General features: G+C 41.0%; 1 long non-coding RNA gene across 5 annotated transcripts; it reads right to left on the reverse strand.

Moving 5' to 3' along the window:
- Window positions 1–673: 673 nt before the first annotated feature.
- LOC125543957 (uncharacterized) lies at window positions 674–5,893 on the reverse strand. Of its 5 annotated transcripts, none has more exons than XR_007299161.2 (10): window positions 5,455–5,893; window positions 5,309–5,370; window positions 4,575–4,728; window positions 4,185–4,500; window positions 4,057–4,112; window positions 3,914–3,959; window positions 2,941–2,994; window positions 2,627–2,850; window positions 2,473–2,514; window positions 674–1,010 (listed from the first exon to the last, which is right to left on the reverse strand). It is a non-coding gene; the product is annotated as an uncharacterized LOC125543957 (long non-coding RNA). The 5 variants fall into 5 exon arrangements; XR_015618816.1 differs by adding an exon at window positions 1,549–1,894 and having other exon boundaries at window positions 4,057–4,500; window positions 5,455–5,891; XR_015618814.1 differs by adding an exon at window positions 4,933–5,062 and having other exon boundaries at window positions 4,057–4,500; window positions 5,455–5,888.
- Between the last annotated feature and the right edge of the window lie 4,136 nt (window positions 5,894–10,029).

Consider the following 10,029-nt stretch of genomic DNA (forward strand, 5'->3'; position numbering starts at 1 on the left):
GATTAAAACTTCCAACTCAAATTTTTATTCAAAAGATTTCATCATAAAGTCAACGATATGTTTAGTAAAATCTTTATTTTGATTATAAGCATGAGGTTAATTAAGCATGGATTGCAATAAGGTAATACAATTAATAAAAGAACAATTATCATAATTAAAGTCCTTGAAATCCAAAAGAGTGGGCTCATCACTAGTTAAAGTTTTTACCTCACCAATCCCACTTTTATCAAGTTTTATATTAGCAAAGAAAGATTCAATAGGAGTGACACCAATCACTTTAAGATCTTCACCATGATTATCGCGAAAAATAGAAGAACATAGTTTTTCGAACCATTCTCTCTTAGCACGCATCCTAACGGTTCTTTCCCTACTTTCATTAATAGAAACTAGTTGACCCGTTGCGCCAAATGGCGCAAAGACCTCCTAAAGACATGTTGTCGATGAAAATAGTTTCATTTTGCAAGGACATATTATAGTAAGGCCAAGTATCAAAACATGCTATATTGAAAATATGTTGATCATGATGAGAAATTTCAGTTTGAAAAAAAAACATATTTGTATAACATGTATAGACCAGTTAAGAAAGCATTTTTAGTTGAAAATATGGTTATTACGTTGAGAGACCTGAGATTGAGAAAACAACATATTTGTATAAGAACATCACATGACAGAATGACCCAATGGCAACATGTAGCGCTAAATGTTAATTGCAAATATGTAGGTTTGGGCATTTTTCTAAGTTTTGGAATTGCAATATACTGGTATGCTTTCCTGGTTCTTGATTACATACATCACTCACATGAAGCAACAAAGCAACACATTAGTTGATCCAACAAAATAGGGAAACTGTAAACCACATTCTTTGGTCTATACTTCCCATGCTTGAGCCGTAAAACATTTTTGCCTTTTTTCCGAAGCATGGGCAGCATGACCGTAAATGTTGACCCTTCATTCTCTTTGCTAAGTAGTGAGAGTACCACCCAATAGATGCTTCCATTTATCTGTTAGGGCTGCAAAAAAATAGTCATGTACAGTTAACTTCAAATTATATTAAGTTGCACTCTCACATCTTTAAAAGCATTCTGGAAAATTAAGAGTACATAACATTATAAGATTGCATTAAAAATTTAATAGCCGCAGCTATAAGCAAATTTCAGAAAGACTCCAAGTTCAAGAAGTGACAACTAAAGACCGTAACAATCAACAATTGTAAACACCTAGCATAATTTGATAACTTAGGAGTGGATACCGACTGGACGCATAGCATAACTTGATTACAATACGAACATCTGCTATGCATGAGTATCACAAGCTTGTCAAGCTTGAAACCAAGTTCGCGTCTCATCCTTGAATTGTGCCGCTATAATTGACCAGCGACCATAATATTAGGTCACACCGTGATTTATTCAAGAAGGCTTACTGTGAATTGTAAGGAAATGAAATAAAAACCAGATACCAAATTGTTGCAGATGCACTCATGGGATAAACTCCAAAGCATCAAAGTAGTCAAACAGATGAAATTAGAAAAAACAATACAATTAGACTCACTTTTCCAGGTAGTCGATGGCTATTCACAGCTACCACCTTAACACCAAAGAAGAGTTCGACCCAATGCTTTATTTCTGTCTTGGTGAATCCCGATTCGACATTAAAAGTATATTGATTCTTTCCCAATAAACGAAGACTTTTTTCTGTAAATACTGCGTATTTGATTCCATCCATAAATCGACTTTCCCTCCTATGCTCTGAGTTCCAGTATCGATAAGAATCCGAGTTCTTATTGTTCTTATGTTATGGTATGAATATACCATACCAATTCGTTATGTATGGATGATGGATGAGATTCCATGGACAGAGAGCCAGTTCCAATAGGTGTTGCAGGTTAGACTCAAATCTGAGACACGCAAAATTAAGGTGTGATTTGACTGTATACAGATTATGCCCAAACACAGTTGCTTGCTTTTGGAAGAACAAAAGAGGGAAACTATTGCTACAGAAGATAGAATGAAGAAACCTCATCATGGGCATACCTTCAAATAATACTCTCTCCGTCCAAAAATACTTGTCGGAGAAATGAGTGTACCTAGACGCATTTTAGTTCTAGATACACCCATTTTTATCCATTTCTCCGACAAGTATTTCCAGACGGAGGGAGTATATAGAATGTTTGGAAACATGTTTAGACATTAAGAATAATGTTGGCCTACTTTAAAAATGTTGCTATGGTGGGTAGATGGCCTGACCCGCTTGCATCCCTGAATCATATGCAAAACTACCTTTTACTGGCACGTCCATGGCTATAGAATATAAAAGACTGGCAATAAGATTGTCTACCACTCCTATGAATGATTCCCTTTCTACCATGCTTTGGTCAAGTCTAAATGCTTAAACTGTTTTGGTATCCTAAAATCAAAACGTAACATCTCAAATAGTGTTGTTTCTTTAAAATGAATCTGGGTTAGAGTATAGTACCCTTCCTTGAAGGGTATCATTGGCAGCCTTCAGTCTGCATTCCTGCAAAACATTGGCACAAAAAGACACTGGTGAAGGGAATTGTTGTGCTCATCTTTGTACAAGTAAGTTCAAGAAATCTCATTAGAGAAATAAAATTTCATGTGGAGCGGACCTTGGTCTTGAGCATCTTAATCTCCCTAAATATGATCCGCATCTGCTCAACATAAAGGGGCAGTGTATCAAAAGTAATAAGTTCTGAAAACACATCTGTTCTGAACACACACACACTCCCCGCCACCGCTGCCTCAAGTCTCCCCGAGCTGCCATTCTTTCCTCAATAACGGACAACTCCAGCCGCCTCCCTGCTCTACAGTGACTGCTCTAGCCCTCCTCTCCCTGCGATGGATGGAGGCGCAGATCCGCGCGAAGCCGCCGTTATGGGGTAAACAAGGAGAACAACAACTAAGGTGGGGGGAGGGTACTCACAGGAACATCATGACGAGCACCGTCCGGCGCAGCCGTTTCTCCTCTCCACCCTCTCTGTCAATTAAAATTACATATGCAGAAATGATACAACAAAACGAAGAAGCATTAGCAGCTATACTGCATATTCGAGAAACTGAGAAACCTAATAAATAAGTTGTATTTCTCTGGAAGTACAGAACAGTCTCTCAAATTGGCAGAGAGGGGTTACGAACAAGGACCAGGAGGTGGATGATGGCGAGAAAACATGGCAAAGTTTGTGTTTTTAGAAATTGATTTTGAACCTACTATGCACACAGAAACCAGAAACTGGGAATAAAAACAGTTAGTACACTAAAGGAAGAAAATAGCGGAGACAAAAAAAGCATTGCAGGCATCACGTCAGCTCAAGAATTTTTATATACTGATCAAGAATTGGCAAATCGATACACTGACTCACATTACTGGGTAGACCTACAGACACAATAAAATGCTACTTGGATGGGCTTCAACTAAAAAGAAATAACTTCTAATTTCCTAACACAAAAATATATTAGAACACCACTTTTTTGTACTATTTTTGTACTCAAACACAAAACTAACTAAATTTAATTTCAGAAAACAACTGAATATTAGAGCACCAATTGTCAGAATCACTAATAGTTCTGGGTTGGCTTCAAATCTCTACCATCATTATGCCACACAGGATAAAATGGCATTCAGTTGTGCATCAGTTAATATGTATACTCAAAAATAAAAGCGACTGACTTGTAATTTCAGAAAAAAATGAATATCAAAATATCACTTCAAGCAGCACCAAAGAAAGAAAAGAAATTACAAAAGGAAGAAAATAGCATACAAACGAACATCTCACAATAGGAATCAGAAAGAGTACATTCTAGAAAATATATATATACATGATTCCGTCAGTTTTTTAGAGATTTGGATTTCTATTTATTTTTTGTTATTGTTATCCACATAGAACTTGAGCACTCACCTAAGCTCTCTCCAACCCTAGAACATTTAGTAATGCAGTCCAATATCTGCAAAAATATTAAGAAGAATATCAACTTACAATTTCATGGTTCTTGATGGACAAAAAGAATCAAGTATAGAAAGAGAGAGGAGGTAAAGACAAACCATGAACCACCACCAGATCCTTGCTCCTGCTGCTACGGTCCGCTCTTGATCCACTCCTGATGATGCACCGACGCCCTCATCCCCGAGAAAAAGGAGCAAATAAGAGAGAAGCCAGAGAGAGGAGGTACCAGCATCTTGGCCACCATGTGGCACAGACGAACCATGCCGAGGTGTGCAGGAGGGTTCCCGGGGTGGCGTCGCCATGGACGCTGATGCCACCTCCGACTTCCTCCTCCATCACCTCCAGCGCATCTCCCTCCTGCTCGTGACCTTTGCGCCCCACGCATGCTGGCCGGCCCACTTCGCCCCTCTGGAATGCCAAGGCGCTGCCCAAGCCATCCACGACGCTGACGAGGCGCCGCCCAGGACCAGCCTTGAAACCGCCGATGTGTTGGATGCCTATGCAACCATGGAGGCATCTATACTAAACAGCAACTGAAAACACTTTTACATAATAATCACTGTCAAACAATCAGTCCAGAATCTCAGGAAATACCAGGAAATAAGGTACATCTTACATATGTCAATAGAAGATCAGAGCAGAGGAGAATATAATGATCATTCGGTGCTTCTTCATCTGCGACCTCACACATGCACGAATGTGCCGACAAAGCACAACATGCTGCCATGGATTCCAAAATAGGTATAACGACGGAGACAAGAGTGCACATCCTGTTCAAATGGAACCACAAAAATAAGCAACATAATAGAAGTAGTAAACAACATTCAGGAATATCCCTATTTTAGAAAGAATAAGGTTACTCAACTTGCTAATATTCCTAAACAAAAACAAGACACAGAATCGACCTTTCTAGTTCAAGTATAGATGATTCTCTCATAATTTGATTGTTAGAAGATGGCGTGCCTGTTCCTCACCATGAAGCACCTCGGCCAACCCATGGTGCCCAGCTGTGGCCACTACTCCCATGCTCGTCAGATTTGAGTTACCTTCCACCTTTACACTATCCCGCAAAGAAAAGAGGCTAGCTAAATGATATCATACTCTCTGATGAGAGTGATATTAATTAAACAAAGTACTAATGTCAGGTTGCTTGATTAGTTGAAGGAACACTTCATACAACCACATAAATAATAGAAGGCACGTATGTGACGACTCCTCTTTGCTGGTTACGATTAACCAAATATACCAAACCAGTTGCAGCACGAGGATGTCAGCAAACTTGGCACAACTGCATTCTCTGTACATCATATATAAGAACGAGGTGAAGCACAAAAGGAGGTTATTAATTACCATTAAAGCCATTGGAAGAAGATCACTTTCTAATCTGACGAACGTGGTCTTCTATGTCAGATCTGCACACGTCAAGTTCAAAAATCCAGATATTAGCAAAGTAAAATATGAGTGAGGAAGGAAGTGAGGGAGAAACAGTGGAGCACCTAGTTCGCCGCTGGCCTGCGTTGCTCGAGTCGCCTCCAACAGGCACGTGTTGTCCTCCTTATACTCCAGATGCACAAGGCAGCCATTGAAGGAGAGATAGCTCCTGCTTCCTCTCACCTTCCCACCGCCTGTTCATCTCGAGCTCCTTGCCCGGTGGAGGGTGGAGGCAGAGGTGGCGCCTCATGGCGCAGAGGAGGCGACGACGCGGTGGCGCGACAATTCGAGCGCGCGGGAGGCGGCGAAGCTCCTAGGGCGGAGACAGGGGCGACGAGCAGGGAGGGAGTGGCGGCGGCAGACGAGGGAGGGAGGAGGAGGGAGGGAGTGGCGGCTGTGGATTGGGGGTAGGGTTTGTGGTTGTGCCCGCTGCGCCCATGACGCGTGCGCTCGCACGCGGCGCGGCAGGAGAGGCTGCCCCGCGCGCACCCAAAAAACTGGCACCCAGTCAATTCGATCCAGCCCGAGCCCACACGTCATATCCGTCCAGGTTTCACCACGCGGTTAAAACGAGACAGATGAATTTCCAACGAGGATCCAACGGGCAGCAGAAAAAAAAGGACTTGGTCAACCACCATCGAACAGCCAGCGAAGGAAGCCATCGGGGGAGGAACGAGTTGGCTAGCTTCCGCTATGTTTTAAATTTGGATAGCTTTCAGAGAATCATTAGTATCAAGCTTGGGTGGCATATATCTAATTTTAAAAAATCAATCTCATGAGAAATTCTATTAACGTTCCTAATCAAATCATCAATCTTGAGTAATTTTTCTTCTGCCATAGCATTGAAAATCTTTTAGGAGTTTATAAAACCTTTAATATTACTCTCATGATTAGAGGGTATATTATTATCATTTTCATAAGAATTGTTGTAGTAATTACCATAATTATTAGAGGAATTACTAGGAAACGGTCTAGGATTAAAATTGCCTCTGTACGCATTATTACCAAAAATTTTCCTACCAACAAAATTCACATCCATAGATTTATTATTGTTATCAATCAAAGTGGACAAAGGCATATCATTAGTATCAATAGGAGCACTCTTGCTAGCAATCAATTTCATAAGTTCATCCATTTTTTCACTAAAGTATTAATTTCTTCAATAGCATGCACCTTTTTACTAGGGAAGCTCTTTCGGTATGCCATTGAGAGTAATTTTCCATAATATTATGTAGGAGTTTAGTAGCTTCTTCTAATATTATTTTTATATAAGTACCACCCGCGCCAGAATCTGGAAGACTTCTAGATGCAAAATTCAATCCATCATAAAAAAATGTATTATCATAAACTTAAATCATGAGTAGGGCAATTTCTTATCATCAATTTTATCCTCTCCTAAGATTGTGCAACACATTCATGATCAAGTTGCTTAAAATTCATTATATCGTTCCTAAGCGAGATGATCTTAGTGGGAGGGAAATACTTGGAAATAAAATCATCCTTACACTTATTCTATGAATCGATACTATTTTTAGGCGACGACAAAAACCAAGTTTTAGCACGATCTCGCAGTGAGAACAGAAATAGCTTCAATTTGACAATATCAGCATCCACATCTTTCTTATTTTGCATATCACACAATTCAATATAAGTATTTAGATGGGATGCAGCATCTTCTTTAGGACTACCAGAAAATTGTTTTTTCATAACAAGATTCAATAAAGCGGCATTAATTTCATAAGATTCCAGACTTATGGCGGGAGCAATCGGAGTACTGATAAAATCATTATTATTAGTGTTGGAAAATCACACAACTTAGTATTTTCTTGAGACATCTAGACAAAGCAAGCAATCTAGCACACAAGCAAACAAAAGATGAACGTGAAGAAGGTGAATAAAAAGGCAAAAAAATTTATTTATTTTGAAAATATTTTAGAAGTGGTGGAAAGGAAAACGAGAGGCAAATGGAAAATAATGTAATGCAAGAGATGAGAGTTTATGATATGTTCTTGGTAGCCTTGATGTAGAACCACCCCGGCAACGGCGCCAGAAATTTTTCATGCTACTTCTTGAGCTCGTGTTGGCTTTTCCCTTGAAGAGGAACGGGTGATGCACCGAAGTAGACATACGTATTTCCCTCGGTTAAGAACCAATATCAATCCAGTAGGAGGAACACACAAGTCTCCAAAGATAGCACCTGCACAAACAAACGAATACTTGCACCGAACGCGATAAAGGGGTTGTCAATCCCTTCACGATTACTTGCAAGGATGAGATCTGATAGAGATAGGTATAAAAGATAAATAAAAGCGCAAAATAAAGTAAAGGTAAATAAATTGCAACAAGGTATTTTTTTTGTTTTTGGTTTTATAGATCTAAAAATAATATGATAAAAATAGACCCGGGGCCATAGTTTTCACTAGAGCCTTCTCTATTGAAAGAACGCATACGGTGGGTAAACAAATTATTGTTGAGCAATTGATAAAAAAGCGCAATGTTATAACGATATCTAAGGAAATGATCATGAATATAGGCATCATGTCCGTGACAAGTAGACCAACTCCTGCCCGCATCTACTACTATTACTCCACACATTGACTGCTATCCAGTATGCATCTAGTGTATTAAGTTAACAAGAAAGGAGTAACGCCTTAAGCAATATGACATGATGTAGATGGATAGATCCAATCAATATGAAATAAACCCCATATGTTTATACTTAATGGCAATAATACAAATACGTGCCTCGCTACTCCTTCTGTCACTAGGTGAGGACACCGCGAGATTGAACCCATCACAAAGCACTGAAGGAAATATGCCCTGGAGACAATAATAATGTTATTATTTTATTTCCTTATATCATGATAAATGTTTATTATTCATGATAGAATTGTATTATCCGGAAACATAATACTTGTATGAATACATAGACAAACTAAACGTCACTAGTATGTCTCTACTTGACTAGCTCGTTAATCAAAGATGGTTATGTTTCCTAACCATAGACATGTGTTGTCATTTGATTAACGAGATCACATTATTAGGAGAATGATGTGATTGACATGACCCATTCCATTAGCTTAGCACCCGATCGTTTAGTGTGTTGCTATTGCTTTCTTCATGACTTGTACATGTTCCTATGACTATGAGATTATGCAACTCCCGTTTGCCGGAGGAACACTTTGTGTGCTACCAAACGTCACAACGTAACTGGGTGATTATAAAGGAGCTCTACAGGTGTCTCCAAAGGTACATGTTGGGTTGGCGTATTTCGAGATTAGGATTTGTCACTCCGATTGTCGGAGAGGTATCTCTGGGCCCTCTCGGTAATGCACATCGCATAAGCTTTGCAACCATTGCAACTAATGAGTTAGTTGCGAGATGATGTATTACGAAACGAGTAAAGAGACTTGTCGGTAACGAGATTGAACTAGATATTGAGATACCGACGATCGAATCTCGGGCAAGTAACATACCGATGACAAAGGGAACAACGTATGTTGTTATGCGGTCTGACCGATAAAGATCTTCGTAGAATATGTAGGAGCCAATATGAGCATCCAGGTTTCGCTATTGGTTATTGACCGGAGACGTGTCTCGGTCATGTCTACATTGTTCTCGAACCCGTAGGGTCCGCACGCTTAAGGTTTCGATGACAGTTATATTATGAGTTTATGAGTTTTGATGTACCGAAGTTAGTTCGGAGTCCCGGATGTGATCACGGACATAACGAGGAGTCTCGAAATGGTCGAGACATAAAGATTGATATATTGGACGGCTATATTCGGACACCGGAAGTGTTCCGGGTGATTTGGGAGAAAACCGGAGAGCCGGAGGGTTACCGGAACCCTACCGGGAGAAGTAATGGGCCATATGGGCCTTAGTGGAGAGAGAGAGGGGCAGCAAGGGTGGGCCGCGCGCCTCCTCCCCCTGGTCCGAATTGGACTAGGAGAGGGGGGCGGCGCCCCCCTTTCCTTCTCCCTCCCCACTTCCTTCCCCCTCCTAGTAGGAGTCCTATTCCTACTAGGAGGAGGACTCCTCCTTGGCGCGCCTATAGGGCCGGCCAGCCTCCTCCCCTTGCTCCTTTATATACGGGGGCAGGGGGCACCCCATAGACACAAGTTGATCCACGTGATCATATTCTTAGCCGTGTGCGGTGCCACCTTCCACCATAATCCTCGATAATATTGTAGCGGTGCTTAGGCGAAGCCCTGCGACGGTAGTACATCAAGATCATCACCACGTCGTCGTGCTGACGGAACTCTTCCCCGTCACTTTGCTGGATCGGAGTCCGGGGATCGTCATCGAGCTGAACGTGTGCTAAAACTCGGAGGTGCCGTAGTTTCGGTGCTTGATCGGTCAGGCCGTGAAGACGTACGACTACATCAACCGCGTTGTGCTAACGCTTCCACTTTCGGTCTACAAGGGTATGTAGATCACGCTCTCCCCTCTCGTTGCTATGCATCACCATGATCTTGCGTGTGCGTAGGAATTTTTTTGAAATTACTACGTTCCCCAACAGTGGCATCCGAGCCTAGGTTTTATGTGTTGATGTTATATGCATGAGTAGAACACAAGGGAGTTGCGGGCGATATAAATCATACTGCTTACCAGCATGTCACACTTTGGTTCAGCGGTAT

The sequence above is a fragment of the Triticum urartu genome, chromosome 3A, assembly GCF_056163025.1.
Source record: "Triticum urartu cultivar PI428250 chromosome 3A, HENAU_Tu73, whole genome shotgun sequence".
NCBI lineage: Eukaryota > Viridiplantae > Streptophyta > Magnoliopsida > Poales > Poaceae > Triticum > Triticum urartu.